The sequence below is a fragment of the Hyperoodon ampullatus genome, assembly GCF_949752795.1.
Source record: "Hyperoodon ampullatus genome assembly, chromosome: 15".
NCBI classification, from domain to species: domain Eukaryota; kingdom Metazoa; phylum Chordata; class Mammalia; order Artiodactyla; family Ziphiidae; genus Hyperoodon; species Hyperoodon ampullatus.
Genome location: NC_136928.1, coordinates 37,700,576 through 37,724,178, shown reverse-complemented (window position 1 = coordinate 37,724,178; position 23,603 = coordinate 37,700,576). Strand labels below are relative to the sequence as shown.

The 23,603-nt window shown below is 40.9% G+C and overlaps 1 pseudogene across 1 annotated transcript; it reads left to right on the top strand.

Annotated features, from left to right (window-relative positions):
* The first annotated feature begins 17,246 nt into the window (after window positions 1–17,246).
* Window positions 17,247–17,418, top strand: LOC307064424 (cytochrome c oxidase assembly protein COX14-like; annotated as a pseudogene). The gene has a single exon. The product of its transcript is annotated as a cytochrome c oxidase assembly protein COX14-like (transcript).
* Window positions 17,419–23,603: the final 6,185 nt, after the last annotated feature.

The following is a 23,603-nucleotide window of genomic DNA, read 5'->3' as shown; positions in this document are numbered from 1 at the left end:
AGAGCCACAGGAAGAAGCCTGGTTTTGTAGTGTAATTCCTTCTTCAAATCAGGGATGATGTTTCGGGACATTTTCCGACAGCAGGGGTCCACGCGAGGCTCGCAGCGCCAGCAATCCGTAGCAGCAAACGCCTTCAGTTCTTTGTGGGAAATCTCCCAGGAAGTCAGGTTTAGGAGCATGCGCACACAGATTTTGCGTTGGAAGCAGGGGAGCATGCGCAACAGATGTACGGATTCCGGCGAGACTCTTCCGAGCATGCGTCGTCGGGTCTGGCGTCTGTCGCAGTGGTCAGAGACTCCTTGCGGATTCCCGTCCCCACCGCCACCGTGGCCGGATTCCAGGCTCGTGGCAGAAAGGCTGGTGGTATATTCGTTTTTATGACTGAAGTTTTAACATCTTTTTCCCTTCTTAAATCATTTTTTCCCAAATACAAATATATACTGAGTACGCCTTGTAAAATATCTAACAATTTACGTTCAACAACCCACTAGAAAAATAGGCAAAGGACTGGAGAACAAAGACTTCACAGAAAAATAATTACAAATACGCTTTAAACATACAAAAAGATGCTTAGCATCAGTTGTGATAAGAGAAGGCAAATTACACTGAGATACTATTTTTCACTCATTGGAATGGCAAACATTGAAACGTTTGGCGATATACTGTACTCTGTCGGGGTATATGGGGAAACGAGCGCTGCCTCACAGTGCAGATGGGAGAGCAGAGTGTCGCAACCCTTCGTGGTTATCAAACCACAGATGCGTTTACACTTTGATCCAACAATCCCACTTTGGGGAATTGTTCCTATAGATACACTTGCTTCCATATGAAATGACATATGAAGTTGTTTATTGTAATTAGCAAAAGGTTGGAAACTACTCAAATATCCATCAGAGGACCGGTTTTGAAAACAGTAGTACAGGGACTTCCCTGGTGGCTCAGTGGTTAAGAATCCGCCTGCCAATGCAGGGGATAGGGGTTCGATCCTTGGTCCGGGAAGATCCTACAAGCCGCAGAGCAACTAAGCCCATGCGCCACAACTACTGAGCCTGTGAGCCTAGAGCCCGCGTGCCACAACTACTGAAGCCTGCGTGCCTACAGCCCGTGCTCCGCAACAAGAGAAGCCACCACAATGAGAAGCCCGTGCACCTCAACAAAGAGTAACCCCCGCTTGCCACAACTAGAGAAAGCCCGCGGGCAGCAGCAAAGACCCAATGCAGCCATAAATAAATAAATAGATAGTACATATACACAGTGGAGCATTATGCAGCTGTGAGAAAGAATGAGGAAGTTCCTTATTTACTGGTAAGGAAAGATCTTTAGGATATCTTGCTAAGTAAAAAGCCCAGGTACATATCTGGGCTTTTTACTTCGCAAGTAAGATATGCCTTTTGTGTAGGAAAGGAGAATAAGATTCTATGACCCTTTCTTTTTTGCACATAAATTCTGGAAAGATACATAAGAAACGAATAATTATGATTTCCTGTGGGGTGGTGGGGAAGACAGAGACAGGGTGAGGGACTTCTCAGTGTATGCATTATAATGTATTGCTTTTTGAACCATGTGAATGTTATCCATTAGAAACAAAAATGAAATTATAGTAACTTTTTTAAATGCAGAAATATGTAACATAAAAAATGAAAACTCCTCCCCTTTTAAAGGTAACTACTTTTTTTTTAATGTTGGGGGTAGGAGTTTTACTTAATTTATTTTTGCTGTGTTGGGTCTTCGTTTCTGTGCGAGGACTTTTCTAGTTGCGGCAAGCGGGGGCCACTCTTCATCGCGGTGCGCGAGCCTCTCACTGTCACGGCCCTCTCACTGTCACGGCCTCTCTTGTTGCGGAGCACATGCTCCAGACGCGCAGGCTCAGTAGTTGTGGCTCACGGGCCTAGTTGCTCCGCGGCATGTGGGATCCTCCCAGACCAGGGCTCGAACCTGTGTCCCCCGCATTAGCAGGCAGATTCTCAACCACTGTGCCACCAGGGAAGCCCTAGAGGTAACTACTTTTAATAGATAGGTGTATGTTCTTCCAACATCTTACTTGCTTTAATCTTAAAAGTATTTTTAAATATTTAATTATGATGTATGCTATTTACATCCTTCCGAAATATGCAGGGAAGAGTTTTTAAAACCAATAGCTCTTGGTCTGTTATATGTTTAAATTTATGCACCATTTATGTTTGTTAGTCATTTGGATATCCTGTTGTGTGAAGTGCTCATTCAAGTCTTTCGCCCATTTTCTATTAGGTTGTCTTTTTCTTATTTGGAGTATTTCTTTATACATTCTGAATATATTTCCTTTGTACATGAACACTTTTTGGCTTGTCTTTTCGCTTTAAATATTTTGATGAACAGAAAGTTTTAATTTTAACGTGGTTCAATTATCAATTTTTTTAGATAAGTGGTACTTTTTCTTTGGTCCTGTTTAAACAATCTGCTGTTAAACGTATTTACTGAGCTCTTAATTTCTGGGGTTTTGGGGGGGGTTCGTTTTAGTTCTATAATTTCATTTATTTCTTTTAGTTTTCAGTGCTCTGCGCCAAGGTTGTCTTTTTTTGGAACATATTAAGAATTGCTATTTTAAAATCTATATCTGATAATTCCCCTTGCTGGTTCCCCTTTGGATCTTTTTTTTTTCCCCTTGATTTTCAAATATATCAACTTGTCTCCTTGAATGCCAGGCTATTTTTTTTGAAATGTGGTCATTGTCTATGAAAAATTATAGAGATAATTTGAAGCCTAAAATAGTGCCCTTTCCCTCAAGAGAGAATTCATGTTTCCTTCTGACAGATGGCTAGGAACACTGTCAATCTCAGAACAACTTAATCTGTTCCAAAATTGAGATAATTCAGAATTGGGCTTTAGTGCTTATGAGAGCCTGTTCAACCTACTCCTCTAGTGTGACCCTTTGCATCCCAACCCAAAGCCTGAGGACTTGCCCTAAATCATGTTCCCCAACCCCATGAGTCTGTACAAAGCTCTGTCCAGCTTCTCAGCTGCATCTTCTGAAATTGGAAGATTGGCAGAGCCCCAAATACTGAACTCAGCTACCTAGCTTTCCATCTTTCTGTTTTCTCCTGAATCTTGGCGTGTAATTCTTCATGGCCTTATTTGCTCTCATATGCTTTAAAATAGATATTTTTTAACAGATACTTTTAAATATTTTATCTGGCTTTTCCAGTTGTCCTCTAGGAAAATTGATCTAAATTGCCTATTCTGCAGAACTTTTTTTATAACTTAAAAAAAAGTTTCAAAACTTCTTTAAAGAGAAAAAAAGTCTTTAGTTTTATGTTCTTTTTTTTTTTTTTTTTTTCGGTATGTGGGCCTCTCACTGTTTTGGCCTCTCCCGTTGCGGAGCACAGGCTCTGGATGCGCAGGCTCAACGGCCATGGCTCACGGGCCCAGCCGCTCCGCGGCATGTGGGATCCTCCCAGACCGGGGCACGAACCCATGTCCCCTGCATCGGCAGGCGAACTCTCAACCACTGCGCTACCAGGGAAGCCCTATGTTCTTTTTTTTGCATTTTTAGAGTAAGATTGTGTCTTGGAGCTTTATCGATATGGTGAGTTTAAAAATAATATAAAATATTTTACAGCTGATTTTCAGACAGACTTTTTAAAAGCTATGATTGTTCTTTAAATCAGAAGCTCTCAGGACTGAAGGGCTGTGCGTTGAAGTCATGGGTGATGGAGTCAGAGTTGGAAGTGGAGGGTAAATGGACTACCTTAGACAGAGCCTATTTTGACAGCTGGATGTCTCTTTTGTACTGAAACTTCTCGGTCTTCATCTCTAGCTCTCAGTAGTGTTTCATGCAGGTGACCACTCCATTCTTCATTTTCTCTGAGACCTTATTCTTCTCCTTCTCTCTCTCATTCATGATCTCTATTTGCTGACTTATTTTCCTTTTCCCAACCTCTGGTTCCCTAGAGCTTAATCTTGGGGTCTCCCCTCTGTCTAAACTCTCTTCCCAATTGATCTCGTGCAGACATATGACATTAAATATTTTCTGTGCAGAAAAATATCAGATTTACATTTCCAGCTCAGATATCTTACCAGATCTTCTATCCCATTACCTCTTTTTTTTTCCATTAAAAAATTGAGGTATAACTTACATACAGTGAAGTGCACAAATCTTAAGCATACAGCTCAATGAATTTTACATGTATATACATCCATGTAGCCACCACCCAGATCTATACATAAGACATTTCTGTCATGCCTGAAGGTTCCATTGTGGCCTTTCCATTCAATACCCCCTTCTCAGAGGTCTCTAGTATTACAGCAGTTTTGCCTGTTCTTGTACTTCATATAAATGGAATGATACAGTGTCTATCTTTTTGTGTCTGGCTCCTTTCACTCAACAAAATGTTTTTTAAATGTATTTGTGTTGCTCTGTATATCAGTAATGCATTTTTTATTGCTGCTTAGTATTCCATTGTATGAATATTCCACAATTTGTTTCTTCATTTTCCAGTTGTTAGATGTTGCTTTTCCCCCCCAGTTTTTTTTTTTACTATCATGAATAGAGCTGCTATGTTATGAACAATTTTGTACATTCTTAAAAATATAATGCACGTATTTCTCTTTATCCCACCATACGCTTGGAAGATCTGATTGGCTGGCTTAGGTAATACAACATTCTAAGAGAGAAACAATGACCTTGACTTTTTCTTTCAAGTTCTTAAATTCAGTAGCAGTTTTTAAAAAATCAATACCTAAAATGAAGGTATTGGTTTTTAAAATCAAATCTGTGAAGATAACTGAAATTATCAGTAATGAACTTTGCAGAAAATTATAATTTTCTAATCCTAAGCAAATTTTCAAGAGAATTTGCCAATTTTTTTTTTTTTTTTTTTTTTTTTGCAGTACGCAGGCCTCTCACCGCTGCAGCCTCTCCCGCTGCGGAGCACAGGCTCCGGATGCACAGGCCCAGCGGCCATGGCTCACGGGTCCAGCTGCTCCGCGGCATGTGGGATCCTCCTGGACTGGGGCACAAACCTGTGTCCCCTGCATCGGCAGGCGGACCCTCAACCACTGCGCCACCAGGGAAACCCCAAAATTTGCCAATTTTATTGACTCCCTATCCCAATGATTTTCTTTCTTCAGAGAACCTACAAATCATTAGCAACTTCTGGGACAGGTGAAGAAACACGTGCACGCAAACATTTGGTTTCTTTATGCTGGTTGTAATTGCGCCAGGGGGACAAACAGCAACATGTGCAGTAGCCAAGACACTCTCAAACCACAGACCCAGTGCCTTCTGTTGACTACTTTAGCCCTTCTTCAGTGAACTTATTCTTTTCCTTTACTTCCTGGCTACTCAAAGTGTGGTCCTCAGATGAAGAGCATCAGTTTCACTTGAGAGCTACATTAATTACCTGCCGTTGTGTAACAATTTATCCCAATATTTATCAGCTTAAAACAACGCACGTGTGTTACAGTGTTTCTGTAGGTCAGCGTTCTGGGCAAAGCTCAACTAGATCCTCTGCCTCACAGTCTCCCATAAGGCTGCAATCAGGGTGGCGTCCCAAAGTCTGCAATGTTGTCTGAAGGCTTGACTGCCACCAACCCTGAAAACAGCCAGTTTGGGGCCTGACTGAAGGAGTGCTGGATTATTTACCTGCTTAGGGCACCCACATGTCTCAGGCTAGTTCTGTATCACCACAGTGATTTTTCTTTTCTTTTTTTTTTTTAACCTCAGTGGTTTGATTGGATCACCTAATCCAATTCATCTGAACAGTTTCCAGCCTCCTTGCTTTTTCTCCTTCCTGACTACAATCTACTTTCCCATAGCAACCATAATGATAATAAAAATAAAATTAAAAAGCTGCGCACATCACATCCCTACTAAAGCTGTCCAATGACTTCCCATTATTTAGAACAAAATAAATTTCTGTAGAATTCACAAAATCCCATATGATCTAGCTCCTGCCAGACTTTGACTCCAACTCAGACTACTCATCCCCTTGATTATTACACACTAGATGTACTGGCCTTCTTTTGGACTCTTGATTACACCCAGGTATTTCTCCTCAGGGTCTTTGCACTTGCTCTTCTCTCTGCTCCCAGATCTTCTCATAGTGGCTCCTTTTCCTCATTTAGGTTCTGGTCATGGAAAGTAGTCTCCATTCTTAATCTCTATCATTTAAGTTTCCTGATAGCATTACCCAAGATCTGAAATTCATGTTTGTTTACTCATGTTTAGGATGTTAGAAAGGGGCTCTCAGAATTTTAGCAGAGACTCCAAAGGCCAAGCATGGTATAGGAGGTAGTAAGTACTCCTAGAGCCCCACGCACAGTAAGGGATGGAGAAGTTGGTTCTTCCTACAACAGCAATCACCTACCCATAACCCATAAAAGAGTTTGAGGGATCTCAGGGAGGATTTCCCAGGAGAGATCATTGTCAGTATGCTCTGCATGTGTGCCCCTCCCATGGTTGTGGGGAGGGAGGGGCTAACCCCTCTTTGAAAGAGACTTCTTGGAGGGCTTCTGACGTACATACCCTGCTCAGGGTTGGATGCAGTTCTGTGGACCCTGAAGCTCTACTACATTTGGGACTTCTTTAAAAAGAAGAACATAAAGTTACAAATAAAATGAGGTATTAAAGTAAATATTTAGTTAAGAAGAGAAAATAAACAATTTATATAATTTAAAAATATACCACAAACAGATATCACAGATGTCACACATCCAGAAAAATAGATAATATTTTCTTTTTTTAAATATTTATTTTTATTTGGCACCGGAACTTAGTTGCAGTAGGCGGGCTCCTTATTTGTGGCATGCAAACACTTAGTTGCGGCATGCATGTGGGATTCTAGTTCCCTGACCAGGGATCGAACCCAGGACCCCTGCATTGGGAGCACGGAGTCTTAACCACTGCACCACCAGGGAAGTCCCAAGATAATATTTTCTTAAAATGAACTGCCTGACACATCTCAATAATACTTTTTCTTCTGTGTTTTGGCTGCATGCTCTTCAATCACCTCTTCGTATGACATTGACTGTGTACATTCCTGCCCAAGAGAGAACTTCTTTCTGACCAGTGAGCTTTCCAATGAGTCCTCTGCTTACAATGATACAAGTCAAATAACTAGACAACTCTCCCACACACTAGCTTCTAGCTCTTTATATTTGAAACTTGTTTCTCCTCCGTTGTTAAAATATTTCCTGTAGGACACTTTCATATTGTTATCCAGCCCTGGCGTGGCACCTTTGTTTCATGTTGTAGGGCCAGTGAGCCCTGTGAGTGGTAGGGAGGAGTATTCCCTACCAGGAAGCTATTCCTATACCAGGACAGCTAGCAATAATTTCACTATACATGGAAGTAACTGGAAATCATATAAATGTATCCCATTGAACCCAAACTGAATATATCCCCAATTCAACTTCCCCAGATTTCAGAATGGCTGAGAGCATTCTAACTCCACCCAGTATCACCCAGAGTGTTAGAGAGGAAGTCTGAAGTGGAAAGAAACAGCAGTGATTCACTGGTCAAGGCTTTGTCAGACCCCTCCTAGAGAAGGGGAGATGCCCTAAATTAGTTTGAAGATCTGATCATTTCACTGGGCTAGGATTTTAAAAGTCAAAACAAAGAGAGCATTCATTTATTTATCCACTTATTATCTAAGAGGTGGGGGCAGGGAAAACGTTATGCAGCAAAGGGAGCTTATCTAGGAGAGATGGGAAAGAAAAAATACTTTCTATTTGCACCTATAGAATCCAGCTCATTCCACAGATGTGCCTTCTGTGTCTCTTAGAATCAGACTGCACCATGAAATGCAGGTGCCTTGTCTGCCCTGTTCACCACCGTATCCCCAGCCCATGGAATAGTGCCTGCCACATAGCAGGTCCTCAATAAATATTTTTCAAATAGATGCCAGACTCGGAGTATACAAATATAAATAAGCTTCAACCCCTTTCCTCAAAGAACTCAGTCTAGTGGGTACTGCAGACAGGAAAAGAAATGATTTCAGTGCATCACAGTAAGCACTTAAGAGCACTGAGGGTGGCTGGGCAGCAGGGAAGGCTTCTTGGACAACATGAGATGAACCCTGAGGAAGGATTAGGAGTTCAGGCTGGGGTGACAAGGGTACGGACAGGTGTGCAGCAAGAGCACAGCACCACAGTCTTAGAGAATGCTAAGAATCGCAATGGGAAATGAGGCTGGAGAAAAGAGGCGGAGACTTGAACCGAAAGCTTATTTGGTAGGTGATGGGGAGCTGCTGAAGGGTTTAGGCCAAGAGTGGCGTTACCAGGATTGTATTTGACTACAATAACTTTGATGAGTTGGTAAGTGGTGAGTTGAAGAGGAACAAATTCAGAAGCAAGGAGACCAGTTAGGCAGCTCTTGTAATAGACTAGGCAGGGTTAATGACATCCTGACTGACCCGGGTCACAGGTGATACAGATGGAAGGTGGAATGGTTTGGAAAACAAGTAGAATGTCAGTCAGCTGGATTTGGTCATTATTGGATACACAGGGAGAAAGAGCAAGGAGTCTGTGCTGACTTGCAAACTTCCGGCTTGGGACGGAGAAGCTGGTGAAACTTTGAGCTCAGGGGCAGGACATGTTTGTTAGGTAAGACAAGGTTCAGTTTTGGACTAGTTGGATGCATTTTAAAATTTACTGTCCTTTCTCTTTGTTACCATCCCATCCAACCCTTTTTCGTTTTTTGTTTTTTTTGCGGTACGCGGGCCTCTCACTGCCGTGGCCTCTCCCGCTGCGGAGCACAGGCTCCGGATGTGCAGGCCCAGCGGCCATGGCTCACGGGCCCAGCCGCTCCGCGGCATGTGGGATCTTCCCAGACTGGGGCACGAACCCGTGTCCCCTGCATCAGCAGGTGGACTCTCAACCACTGCGCCACCAGGTAAGCCCCCCTTTTTCGTTTTTATACAGTTTATTCTCTAGTGAAACGAATCAAGGCATTTAATCCTTTTTCGTTGCTAGCTCCAACATTGGTTTTTCCACCCCCTGACTTTCTTCATCTATTCTTGTAATCCATTTGCTGTTTTCTTGAGGTCTTTCTCTTTCAATATAGGCCATGAGTTTATTTTTCTTTGTGTAATCCTAGAAATAATAGTTCATGCCAAAGCCATGACAAAATGGGTCTGAATCGGAAGACACAGATGACATCTGTGATTTTGCACACACATGTGTTTTTGCAGAATTAATGTCTTAGGTACTGTTGCCTTTCTAGGGTGAAGGACAGCTATGACCCTTTGAAGTAGTAGGTTTGTCACCAACTTCCTGGTACAGGTAGTTGCTCTGCCATTTATGACGGTGGTTAATTATCAGCCAGAGAGAAAGATTCTCCTCCCCAACCTTTTTTGGCCTTCTGCTGAATCGATCAAGTTTTATTTATTTTCTTCTATCGTTTTGAAAATTATACTCTATATGCTTCTACCAATTAACCTTAAATTTTCAACTCATGTGCTTGAGCATATTTTTCTAAAACCATATAGAGGTAAGCATTTAGTTGAAAGCAATGGAGCCAGACTGCTAGGATTTGAATCCTAGCTCCACACAGAGTGGTGTGTGAGTTGGGAAAGTCGCAAAATCTCTTGATGCTTTAGTTTCTTCATCTGGAAAGTGGAGATGATAATAATGCCTAACTCACAGGGTTGTTGTGAGGATTAAATGAGCCAAATACATATAGAACACCTGGCAACAAGTGATAGATTGACTTTCCAAGTTGTTACTTTAAACTATAACCTTTGAGAAAATAGATGATATAGATGAAAATGTTGGCATAAATGCAAAAGTATGCAGTAAATAAAATAAAATAGTTTATTCTTTAAATCTGAGGACTTTTCTTGCTTATTATCCTAATATTCCATTTGGATTATATTTACTAGCTTGGGACATCCAGTTGGATTGCTGGCATCCTTTCCAGTGTGCAGGGGAAACCTCGGGGGAAAGAGGTCATTCTCACTGTTAACACTATAACTTGGCCTATAGTGTTTTATTTTTTTTAATTTAATTTTTATTTTATATTGGAGTATAGTTGATTTACAACGTTGTTATGGTGTTTCAAATGAACAAGAACCAGTCTTTGATGTTGATGTTGAACCCCAGATGGTCCCTTTTTTTTTTTTTTAAGGGCTTCAAATGCTTGGCTGGCTGGCTTGCTTATTTATTGATTGATTGATTGCTGTGTTGGGTCTTCAATTCTGTGTGAGGGCTTTCTCTAGTTGTGGCAAGCGGGAGCCACTCTTCATCGTGGTGCGCGGGCCTCTCTTGTTGCGGAACACAGGCTCCAGACGCGCAGGCTCAGTAGTTGTGGCTCACGGGCCTAGTTGCTCTGCAGCATGTGGGATCTTCCCATACCAGGGCTCGAACCCGTGTCCCCTGCATTAGCAGGCAGATTCTCAACCACTGCGCCACCAGGGAAGCCCCCATTTTTCTTTTTAATAGCTGAGTTAGGGATGCACTGTACAAGACCAGTTCATTTTCTTTTGTTTTTGTTTTTTTTTTAGTTGCGTTGGGTCTTCATTGCTGCACGCAGGCTTTCTCTAGGTCCCATTTTTCTGCCTTTGACATTTGTGTGGTACCTAGAGCTGTGATAGTCATCTCACAACTATGAGGGAGCCTGTTCATAAACAGAGGTGGCAAAGAGGAAAGATAGAAAGAATCTTGACCCTTGATGATGTCACTGACCCTGAAATTAATCAACCCTGGAGCCTTGTTACCTTCAGGCTTCTTGTCATGTGAGATGATAAATCTCTTGTCATTTAAGCTATTTTTAGTCACATTGTCTTTTCTTTCTTTTTTTTTTCCTTTGGCCATACCACATGGCTTGTGGGATCTTAGTTCCCAGACCAGGGATCGAACCTGTGCCCCATTCAGTGAAAGCGTGGAGTCCTAACCACTGCACTGCCAGGGAATTCCCTAGTCACATTTTCTATTACTTACAGCTGAAAGCATCCTGAAAATGTAAAATATTACATGTCCCATATTCTGTTTAATAAATTATTATGGGTTTATTTTCAGTATTTAAAAATGATTAATATATCAATACAAATTTTAAAATTTGTCAGTTTTAGTTTGTAATATAGCAAATATTAATAGTTACAACCTACATAAACAAAACTTTTGGGGTCTTTAATAATTTTTAATAGTGTAAAGCTTCTAAGACCAAAAAGTTTGAGAACTACTGTATGTATTATTTCACTATACAAATACACTACATTTATTTTGGCTGTTCTCATACTGTGAACATCTAGTTTGTTTCCAAATATTTGCTATTATAGCAAATACCATAGGGACAATTTTTTAAAGTATTTTTTTTTCTTTTTTTTTTGCGGTATGCGGGCCTCCCACTGCTGTGGCCTCTCCCGCCGCGGAGCACAGGCTCCGGACGCGCAGGCTCAGCGGCCATGGCACACGGGCCCAGCCGCTCCACGGCATGTGGGATCCCCCCAGACCGGGGCACGAACCCGTGCCCCCTGCATCGGCAGGCGGACTCTCAACCACTGCGCCACCAGGGAAGCCCCCTAAAAGTATTTTTATATTTATTTATTTATTTATTTTGGTACTTGGGCCTCTCACTGTTGCGGCCTCTCCCGTTGCAGAGCACAGGCTCCGGACGCGCAGGCTCAGCGGCCATGGCTCACGGGCCCAGCTGCTCCACGGCATGTGGGATCTTCCCAGACCGGGGCACGAACCCGTGTCCCCTGCATCGGCAGGAGGACTCTCAACCACTGCGCCACCAGGGAAGCCCTAAAAGTATTTTTAAAAGCTTTGTTATGGAAAGTTTCAAACATATACAAAAGCAGAGAGAATAATATAATGAACCCAGTGTTTCCATCACCCAGATTCAACAACTATCAACATATGGATAATCACATATCATCCAGACCCTCCATTTTCCCCATCCATATATTTTTTTTAATTTTATTTATTTATTTAATTTTGGCTGCATTGGGTCTTCGTTGCTGCACACAGGCTTTCTCTAGTTGCGGTGAGTGGGGTCTACTCTTTGTTGTGGTGTGCAGGCTTCTCGCTGAGGTGGCTTGTCTTGTTGCGGAGCATGGGCTCTAGGCGTGCTGGCTTCAGTAGTCGTGGTGCGAGGGCTCAGTAGTTGTGGCTCGCGGGCTCTAGAGTGCAGGCTCAGTAGTTGTGGCGCACGGGCTTAGTTGCTCCATGGCATGTGGGATCTTCCCGGACCAGGGCTTGAACCCGTGTCCCCTGCATTGGTAGGTGGATTCTTAACCACTGCGCCACCAGGGAAGTCCCAGGGGTTTTTTTTTGTTGTTTTTGGTTTTTTTTGCCGTATGCGGGCCTCTCACTGTTGTGGTCTCTCCCGTTGCGGAGCACAAGCTCCGGACGCGCAGGCTCAGCAGCCATGGCTCACGGGCCCAGCCGCTCCGCGGCATGTGGGATCCTCCCGGACCGGGGCACGAACCCATGTCCCCTGCATCGGCAGGCAGACTCTCAACCACTGCGCCACCAGGGAAGCCCCCAGATTATTTTTAAAACAATCCCAGGCATCATGTAATTTAATCTGTAAATGTTTCTGTATATTCCTCTAAAAGATAAGAATGTTTTAAAAAACATAACCACAATACCTTATCACACCTAAAAGCATTTTAACACTTCCTTGATATTATTAACTACCCAATCAGTGTTCACACTTCTCTGAATGTCTTATTTCTTTTTTAGTACAATTTGTTTGAATCAGGGTTTGAATGAGGTTTATGTGTTGTAGTTGTTTCATAGGTATCTTAAATCTCTTTTAACCTATGGTTTTCCTCTCTGTCATTTAAAAAATCTCCTTTATTTCTTGTTGTTGACAAAACCAGGTTATCTTCCTATAGGATTTCCCTGTAGTCTGTGTTTAGATGATTGCCCCCTGTGATGTTGTTTGACATGTTCCTCTAGCACTTATGTTTCCTGTAAACTGGTAATTAGATCTAGAGGCTTGTTCAGATAGAGATTCAAATTTTTTCAAGGAAGTGTGGTAAGACTACATTATAGGTATTGATGTGTAATCCCATTAGGAGTCTAATTGGTGTCTGATTGTCTCTTTTTTTGTGATGTTAATAGCAATGCCTATATCCATTAGTACATGATGGACTGAAAAATGATAATATCTGAGTTCTAATGTAGTTCTCCTCTGTTTATTATCTGAAACTCTTATCCAAAAAAAGAAATTTCTAATTATTTGGTTATCCTGAAATAGAGATCATATAAGAAAAACAGAAAAATACTTGATTTCCCCCCCCCCTTTATTTACTGGTTTAAATAATAAGCTGGCTCGCTAGCATCCTCCCAAGGTGAATAATGATACTTTGTTTCATATTGTTTAAAAGGACTGACAATACCAAGGGGTTGTTGCGGGGATGGAGCAACTAGAGCTTATACACTGCTAGGGGGGATATAAATTGTTATAACTACTTTGGAAATCTGTCTTATGGTATCTTCTAAGGCCTATATATGACCCATCTAAACCATTCTATATAGGCAACCAAAATGAGTGCTATATCCACCAAAAGATATGTATAAAAATGTTCATAGAAGCACTATTCATAACAGCCTCAGACTGGAAACAACTGAACTGTTTATCAACAGTAGAATGGGTAGACAAATGGAGGTATAATCAGAAAGTGGAATAATACATATCAAAGAAGAAAAGAACAAGAGATTGCCATACACAGAAACATGGATGAACCTCACAGATGTAATGTTGAGTGAAAGAAGCCATACACAGAAAAGTATATGCTGTATGATTCCATGTATATGGAACTCAAGAATAGACAAAACTAACTTATAGTAATAAGGGTCAGAATAGTGCTTATCTTTGGGGGATACTGTCTAGAAGGGAGTGTGAGTGTTTTGGGGAAGATGTTGGGGAAATGTTCTTGTAGCTACTAGAACTTACTATATGTATCAGTGTTATGCTTCAACAAAAAGATTTTTTAAGACAAAATAAGAATATATATCTGTATTGCTTATATGCCTAAAGACATTCTGGAAGAAAACACCAGAAACTAATAACAGTGGTTTCCTGGGGATGAGATGGATGCTGGTGTGGAAACTGGACAGAATGGGTCAGGGCTGTGTGGGAGACGTTTTTGCCATGTAACCTCTCTCTTTTTTTAAATTGATATAGTTGACATAACATTATATTAGGTTCAGGTGTACAACATAATGATTCAATATTTGTATATATTGAGAAATGATCATCACGGTAATTCTAGTTAACATCCATCACCACATATAGTTACAAATTTTCTTCTTATGATGGGAAATAACCTTTCTATATTTAAAATGTTTTGAGTTGTATGAATATATTATTATCTAAAAGTTGGTTATCTTGGGACTTCCCTGGTGGTCCAGTGGCTAAGACTCCGTGCTCCCAATGCAGGGGGCCCGGGTTTGATCCCTGGTCAGGGAACTAGATCCTACACGCACGCCTCAACTAAAAGGTCCTGCGTGCTGCAACTAAAGATCCACATACTGCAAGGAAGATCCTGCACACAGCAAGGAAGATCCCATGTGCCGCAACTAGGACCCAGTGCAGCCAAATAAATAAATATTTTAAAAAGTAATAATTATAAAAAAAAAAATTTTAAGTTGGTTATCTAGTAGAATCCTGTTTCCAAATGGATCCATCTCATTTTTGTCACACAGGCATCTATTGTTTGTTTCCCAGCCTTTTGCTCTTTTTCCAACAATCATGAAATATGACATATGGAACAATTATTGGGAAAACTGACATTTTTGCTTTGAATGTTTACTAAAAGTCCTAAACATTGAAAGCTCAAATATTCTACAAAAGCAGCATATTCAAATGTCAAATTGTTATAGATATGTTAATTATAGGAAATATTATATGTCTCACCCACTCTCGCTTTTGATACCTGCAAGTACTGATTGAATTTGCCCCATTTGTCCTTGATAATAAATAAAATTAGCTGGAGTAGAACAATGCTGACCACAAAATCTTTTCATTCTTTGTGATAAATGATTCCTCCCAAGACAGGACTTGTCTTGGTCAAAGTGCCAATACCCAATTGTAGACATCTTTAGAGCATGTGTGCCCTAGAGAGCAAACAGGTCTCAGTCTTCTAAACAACCCTCTCCCCTACTGACAGTGATACAATGAACTTGAAGGGGCCCATAGCAAAAGGGATACTAAGGACAGAGCCAGATAGAGTGAGAAAAAAGTACAAGATAATTTCACAGTTGGTTCCACCAAGTAGAAATAACCAGTGTGAAAGTGATAAATTATAAAGATGGGGAAATTAACCTAATCCATTTGCCAAAAACAAACAAAAAACCCAAAACTCCCAGCAACTTCTCTTGTCACATAGTTAATTAAAACTTGAACAAAAATTAGTCTTAGTGTATTACCCCCTCGAACAAACATCATGATCCCTTTACAGATCTTCAATGGCATACTTTCCTTTGTTTTTCTTGAGAAACACCATGACTCCCCTTCTTTTCAAATATTTATTAGACCTCTTTTCAAATGTATTTGATCAGAATCCTCTTTTCACATAGTCTCTTTGCATTTTGATTACTTTTAATAAGGTCCACTTTCCCCACCCCTGCTGAACATCAGACATTTTGTCTCCCCTGAGTGTCAAGAGACCCCTCTGCCCTTGCTCCCAAGACAAATCTTGAAAGGGGTTTGGGGTCTACTCAGATGTAGAATAAAGCCTGTAATTTTGATGTGTTAGGAAATGGGGTTTGGGATTTTTTTACCTCTTATAATTCCATGGGTTGGCTTAGATCAACTGGGTGGTTGGGATCTGTTCCACCTGGTGTTGGCTGACGCTATGGTCTGAATGTTTGTGTCCCACCAGAATTCATGTTGAAATTCTAACCGCCAAGGTTATTAGGAAGTGAGGCCTTTGGGTGATTAGGTGCTAAGGCTAGAAGTAGAATGATCGGGTATAGAGAATGCATTAGGATGTGCAGGATGGGGGTGCCGCTAACCCCCTGCCATAGAGTGGGCTGTTTTCTTAAAACTATGCCTATAGCCTGGCTGTGCTGTTTACCAAACTTCTATGTAAATGAAGGAAAAATATAAATGTAGACAAAGAGGAAGAAGACAATTTAAAATGTTTGAGTAAATCAACAATAGAAGGATAGAAGATGTGGGATTAAGAATAAGTGTCTTGGGGGCTTCCCTGGTGGCACAGTGGTTAAGAATCCACCTGCCAGTGCAGGAGACATGGATTTGATCCCTGGCCCAGGAAGATCCCACATGCTGCGGAACAGCTAAGCCCGCAAGCCACAACTACTGAAGCCCACGTGCCTAGAGCCCATGCTCGGCAACAAGAGAAGCCACCGCAATGAGAAGCCCATGCACCACAACGAAGAGTAGGCCCCGCTCGCCACAACTAGAGAAAGCCAGCGCACAGCAATGAAGACCCAATGCATCCAAAAATAAATAAAATTAAAAAGAAAAAAAAGGATGTGTCTTACTTCAGAGAAAATTTGGAATTAAAAAAATATATGTTCAAATTCCAGTAGTGGGTCATCCTACAATGTATCTGACCTGTTGTCCTCAAAACAGTCAAGGTCGTCAGAAACAAGGAAGGTCTGAGAAACTTTAATAGCAGAGAGGAGTCTAAGGAGACATGACAACTAATTATAATGTAGCATCCTGGACCAGAAAAAGACATTAGACAAAAACTAAGGAAATCTGAAACAACTATGGACTATAGTTATTAATAATGTGTTGGTGTTGGTTCATTAATTATAACAAATGTACCACACTAATGTAATATGTTAATAGGGGAAACTGGGTATGAGGTATATGAGAACTCTCTGTACTACTCAATTTTTCTGTAAATTTTAAAATGTTCTCAAAAATAAAGTCGACTAAAAAAAAGTTGTTTTTTTTTCCCTTTTTACCCAGCAGTAACCAAAATCTTATACAGAGAGGAAGAATTAGGTAATCAGTGATGTACCATGATCATTTTTACCTTGAGATTGAAAAGGTAACAGAAAAGTTGAAAGTGTTTGATTAATGAAGTTTAAGCAAGTTTCTAAAAAACTAAATTGCTCAAATGGCAGATTTGTGAATCTGGGGTTTCTTTTAATTCAAATAGGGTAATAAAGGCTCGTGATCAAGAAAGGCTTTGACATCTACAAGAGAGACTAACTTCTAGACTTAAGAAAATTGCTCTGGGCAGCCACTGTGGGCTCCAGCCTTGCTGCGGGGGGTTATGCTACGTCTGGCCCGTGGGGCCCTAGCTCACGTTGGGAGCTGAATCCTAGAGGGGGACAACATGCCAACTGCCAAGAAACTAGCTAACATTGGCTACAAGACCTTCTCCTCCTCCATGATGCTTCTCACTGTGTATGGGGACTACCTCTGCAGTGCACGAGCCTACCACTATTTCCAGCCACCCAGCTCCCAGTGCCAAGCTGCAGAAACAGAACACCTCGGGAGTCTTGTAGAAATGGGGGGCTTTTTGCCTTGAGCAGAGACGCCTGAGGCATGCTGTGGAAGGACCTCACCTGCAGTCATTTCTGAGTCAAGAGGACCAGGGCTTTAATGGTTTTCGAATCCTGCTGTGAAAATGTGCCCATGTTTTCTCTGGTACAGCCAGTTTGGAGAGGCTATCGAATCATAACAGGAATGGGAGAGTGAGGCACACTTACAGACATTAAATATTTTGCCAAAAAAAAAAAAAAGAAGAAAATTGCTTCGAATCAGAAAGAGTGCATTTATGGGAAATAGTGCTTATTTATGAAATATTTTTCTTAAAATTCAAGTCACATCATCGATGCATGTTTTTTTTCTAATTTTTTTCTTCCCCAAAGCAAAAAGAAAAAAAAAAAAGCAAGAATAAGTGTTGGGTTCTTCAGATGATTGATTTATTATCCCCTTTTGTTATCCCCCTTTGTATAAGTTAATGAGACAAATTATAATGAAATCAAAGTGTTTTTTTAACAGTTTCTAAACCTAAAGGAGAATATTACTTTTGCCTTAACAGAGGTTGAGAGGAGACTAAATCTAAGAAACTAGAAATAAGGTGAAAAAAAAAGAGGAGGGGAGGAATAAATAGAAGTGAAAAATAATGGATCAATATGTGAGATATTTGGAGCCAAAAAGCAATGACACAAAATGGATGAGATTTAAAATAAAAGAGCCAGAAGCCAATAAGCTTTTGAAAATAAACAAAAAGATTAATATTTAATAAAAGTAAAGATTTAATAGTATCAGAGTTGTGCTCACATATTTATGTACAAATATGCCCATCAATGCTATGTATAAAAGCAGTAGGTTGTCCAACAATAAGAAAATAATTGCAATGCTTATATAAAAAGGAAAAATTTATAAGTATTAAAAGTCATCTTTTTGAAGATTATTGAAAGACATTGCAAAATGTTCATAATAAAAATGATATTAAGTTTAACAAAGTATATATACACTGGTTCCAATTTTTTTAATTATAAAATAGATATGGGTTTTCTCAAAATGCTAAACACAGAGTTACCATATGACTCAGCAATTTCACACCTAGGTATTTACCCAAGAGAAATGAAAACATGTCTATGCAAAAACTTATACATGAATGTTCATAGCAGCATTATTCATAACAGCCAGAGTGGAAACAATGCAAACGTACATCAACTGATGAATGGATAAACAAAATTTGATATATTCATAGAATATAATGTTATTCAGCAATAAAAAGGAATGAAATACTGTTACATGCCACAACATGGATGAATCATAAAAACATTATGCTATATATATGGAATCTAAAAAAAAAAAAAAGGTCATGAAGAACCTAGGGGCAAGACAGGAATAAAGACACAGACCTACTACAGAATGGACTTGAGGATACAGGGAAGGGGAAGGGTAAGCTGGGAGAAAGTGAGAGAGTGGCATGGACATATATACACTACCAAATATAAAATAGATAGCTAGTGGGAAGCAGCCGCATAACACAGGGAGATCAGCTTGGTGCTTTGTGACCACCTAGAGGGGTGGGATAGGGAGGGTGGGAGGGAGGGAGATGCAAGAGGGAAGAGATATGGGGATATATGTATATGTATAACTGATTCACTTTGTTATAAAGCAGAAACTAACACACCATTGTAAAGCAATTATACTCCAATAAAGATGTTAAAAAAACAAGAAAACAAAAAAACATTATGCTAAGTTGAGAGTAGCCAAACACAAAAAAACACATATTGTATGATTCCATTTATACGAAATGTCAAGAAAAGGCACATCTATAGAGGCAGAAATTAGATTAGTGGTTCCCAGGGACTAGGGAGTGGGGAGTAAGGAGTGACTGCTAATGGTAGAGGGTTTCTTGTAGAGGTGATAAAAATGCTTTAAATTTAGATTGTGATGATGGCTGTGCAACCACTATATATATGTATATATATACACACACACATACATATGTATGTACATATATCAGTATATATAGTATAAAATATCAGTATATTTCAACAGTTTTTCTCTCTAGGTAGTGGAATCATGAGAGATTTTGTTTTTTTTCTTCATTTTCCAAATTTTCTACAATGAAAAATGCCATTTAAAACAAATAAATGAGGGAATTGGTAACCAGGTCTGAATGTGACCTGTGAACTGGTGCTGGTCCCTAATTGTCACTGGTCTGCAACTAAATGCAGAAATTGAGAGTAAATACGTAGAAACTTTAAATAACTATTTTACATTGCTGTGATATCCAAGTGTATCATTGCTTTAGTTTTTGTTTTACTGAAGTATTGGTCCTCAGTGGACTGAGATTAAAAATAAAAAACCTGCTCCTTCACCACAGCGAGTTAGTGAAGCTCTGCCCTAGATAATTCCTTAATATCCTTTTCAGAAATGTTGAGATCAAAGGGTTGATCAAAACTAAAAGCTAAGACATTAAAATAAGATATACAAAATCATAACAGTACAAATGATTTAGAGAAAATTATGTTTAGAAGGAAATAAAAGCAAAAAGCTTACAGATTGAACAGAATGAATAGAAAAGGAGAAAACAAAACAAAACCACTGCCATCAGTGGTTTTGAGCTCCCAAACTAAAGCACCAAAGGAAGTCTCCCATCTGCCCCTTGGTTATGGCTGTCACTGCTTGTTACAGGTGCTGGGTTTTTGCAGGGATGGGAAATGGGAAAGGGGCTTGAGAACAATTTAAGTGCAAAAGCAGCCTATACAAACCCTGAGGTAGGAAAGAATGTCGTATTGCCTCTTCCCTGGGTTGGATTCCTGAGGTCAGGAAGGCTCCCAGGAACCGATGAATCAGGTCAGCTTTAACACTCTTCTCAGACATCTCAGGAGTGTAGCATCAAAACCGATCTGTTTTTCAAAGTCCGTGGAATTTGATCCTCACTGACCGTGTAGCATGGGGCAAGGCAGAAGATGCTCAAATATGAGGCAAGAACATTCTCCTCTGCCTGCAGCCGAGCTATACCCTTCACGAACCAGAAGGGTAGAATAGGACCCACAGGGATGGTGGCTCAGTGGTGGCTGAATCCTCAACTCTATATTCTTCCATCCTCACGAAGCCTGCAAAACAGAGGGACTTCTAAAATGTGGCCTAGGATGGGTGTATGCATGGGTGTTGTGGCTATCGTGGTTGAAGCCAGGAATGTATTTACCCAATTTTGGTGGTTATAATGTAATATTAATAGTACACTGCTTCTGACATACTCTCTCTCAAAGACATTTCAATTTCAGATGGATAGATATTAGCTATAAAGTGTTGCTAAATCTTTGCAGTGAATTTGTAGGCTCTTCTGCTTAACTGGCATTTTGGAATTGGTGCCTGTCTCCTTAATGAGAGAAGTGTTGTCTTGGTGTCATCACCTCTGCCAAGGGCAGCGTTTCCTGTTGTCTAGCTCAGTGTTACTTGTTCCGTGAGAAACAATGGGGTGATGAATGGATTGCCTAAAAACCTTATCAAGCTGCAGTGACTTTCTGAAGTTTTCAACAGTTTCTGTGTGAAAAGGTTAACTGTGAATCATAAATAATGAAGGTTTCTCAACAGAACGTTTCTCTTGTGTGGACATTATATGTACTGACATACTAGCCATTTACCTTGATGTTTAATATCATTTTTTTCTTCCTTCCTCTAGTAAGAAGTGACAGGTTTTGGCCATTAAGGTAGAAGGAAAAAACTGTTTCAATCCAAGTGCCCTATTAAATATCATAGCTCGATGTTGATGAGTTTCAGTAACTTCCATTTAGCTTTCCAAAATCTAAAATAAGACCTCCAAGCAGCCCCACTAGCTGTGGTAGGGAAAAAGGCTGCACTAATCTGATGAAAGAGAAAAGGTACTCATTTTATTCCACTTGTCCTTGGAGGCTAGAGGGAACATATTTGATGTTCAACAAAGTCAGGACATGGTTGATGGGCTCAGTGGCTCTTGTGTGAGGAGTCAAGGAATCTCAGGTTAGGAATCGAGGGCTCAGAAAGGGAAGGCAGTATGATGTTGGTTACATTGTGTTTTGGTCACGAATCTTGGATTACAAGAGACAAAAACCCCACTCAAACCAGCTTAAGCCAAAATGTTATATTAGCATTGGCTCATATAACTGAAAGCCCCACTTCCAGTCCACACTGAAAATCAAGGCTTCAAGCATGATTAGATCAAGCGGAGTCATGTACAATTTGTCTCTCTCCATATACGTCTCTCAGCCCTATTCTCTTCTGTGCTGACAGTTTCTGCAAATGTCTTGACATTGAGACTAACCAAGCTGGTTAGGTCACATGTTGACCCTTGAACTGTAGACTGTTCTGATCAGCCAGGCCTGGGTCTTGTGCTCATTCCTGATTTCCAAGTTCAGGCAGCTGTGACTTGTGGGTGCTCTGAATGTCCTCATCTTGATCCTGCAATTCAGGGATCATACTTTGTCAGAGGAGCTCACCAGATCAAATGGATCAAGGCCTTAGGGAGGTGGCTGGGGATTTACATGCACCCTGGACCCATCTGGAGCACAAATTGCTGTGGACCCTGTTGCCAGGAGTCCATATCCTCTGGCCACCACCCCAAAGGAGACTGAAGGCAGGAGGGGGAGGCATGTCTGTGGCTGGAGCTGAACGGGACAAGGGTTTGGGATGCAGGCAGGTGACATGGTGTGTCACTGAGCGAAAGCAAGAAGGAAGGAAGGCCAGTGGGTGGTGATGACATTGTGGAAGAGCAGTCCAAGAACCAAGTCTTGGATGATTTAGAGGTGGGGACATGTAAAGGGCTGAGGGAGGGGGAGGACAATTACAGTGGGGAAACAAACTGAGCAAATGGATGGAGGTTGAAACAAGATCTCTGTGTGCTGAGTGTCTTGTTTCTCCCGTGCCTGCCTCATACCAGGCCACTTTACAGATGAGTTACCCTTCCTTTTTTGCACAAATAATTTTTTAAAATTGTGATAAAATATATGCAACACAAAATTTACCATTTTAACCTTTTTCTTTTCTTTTTTTTTTTTTTTTGCGGTACGCGGGCCTCTCACTGTTGTGGCCTCCCCTGTTGCGGAGCACAGGCTCCGGACACGCAGGCTCAGCGGCCATGGCTCACGGGCCCAGCCGCTCTGCGGCATGTGGGATCTTCCCTGACCGGGGCACGAACCCGTGTCCCCAGCAGGCGGACTCTCAACCACTGCACCACCAGGGAAGCCCCATTTTAACCATTTTAAGTGCACAGTTCAGTGACATTAAGTACATTCACATTGCTGTGTAACCATCACCGCCATCCCAAACTGAAACTCTATATCCATTAAACAATAACTCACCGTTTCCCCCTCGCCCCAGCACCTGGTAACCACTACTCTATTTTCTGTATCTATGAATTTGACTATTCTAGGAATGTGATATAAGTGGACTCATGCAATATGTGTCCTTTTGTATCTGGCTTACTTCACTTAGTATAATGCCTTCAACTGTTCATCCACATGTAGCATACCAAAATTTCATTCCTTTTTAAGGCTGTACAGCGTTCCATTGTATGTGTATGCCACATTTTGTTTATCCACTTACCTGTCGATGCATACTTTGGTTGTTTCTACCTTTTGGGTATTGTGAATAACCCTGCTATGAACATGGGTGTACTGTTAGAGTCCCTGCTTTTACTTCATTTGTGTATATACTCAGAAGTGGAATTGCTGGTCATATGGAATTCTGTGTTTAATTTTTTGAAGAACTGACATACTGTTTTCCACGGTGACTGCACCATGTTACATTTGCAACAGCAGTGCACAAGAGTTCCAATTTCTCCACATCCTTGCCAACACTTGGTTTTGTTTTTTCTTTGTTTTTTAATAATAGCCTTTTAATGGGGCGTGAGGTGATATCTCATTGTGATTTTTTTTTTTTTTTTTTTTTTGTGGTACGCAGGCCTCTCACTGTTGTGGCCTCTCCCGTTGCGGAGCACAGGCTCCAGACGCGCAGGCTCAGTGGCCATGTTTCATGGGCCAAGCTGCTCCGCGGCATGTGGGATCCTCCCGGACCGGGGCACGAACCCGTGTCCCCTGCATCAGCAGGCGGACTCCCAACAACTGCGCCACCAGGGAAGCCCCTCTCATTGTGATTTTGATTAGCTCCTTAATGAGTAGTGATGTTGCATCTTTTCATGTATTGTTGACCATTAGTATATCTTCTTTGGAGAAACATCTAA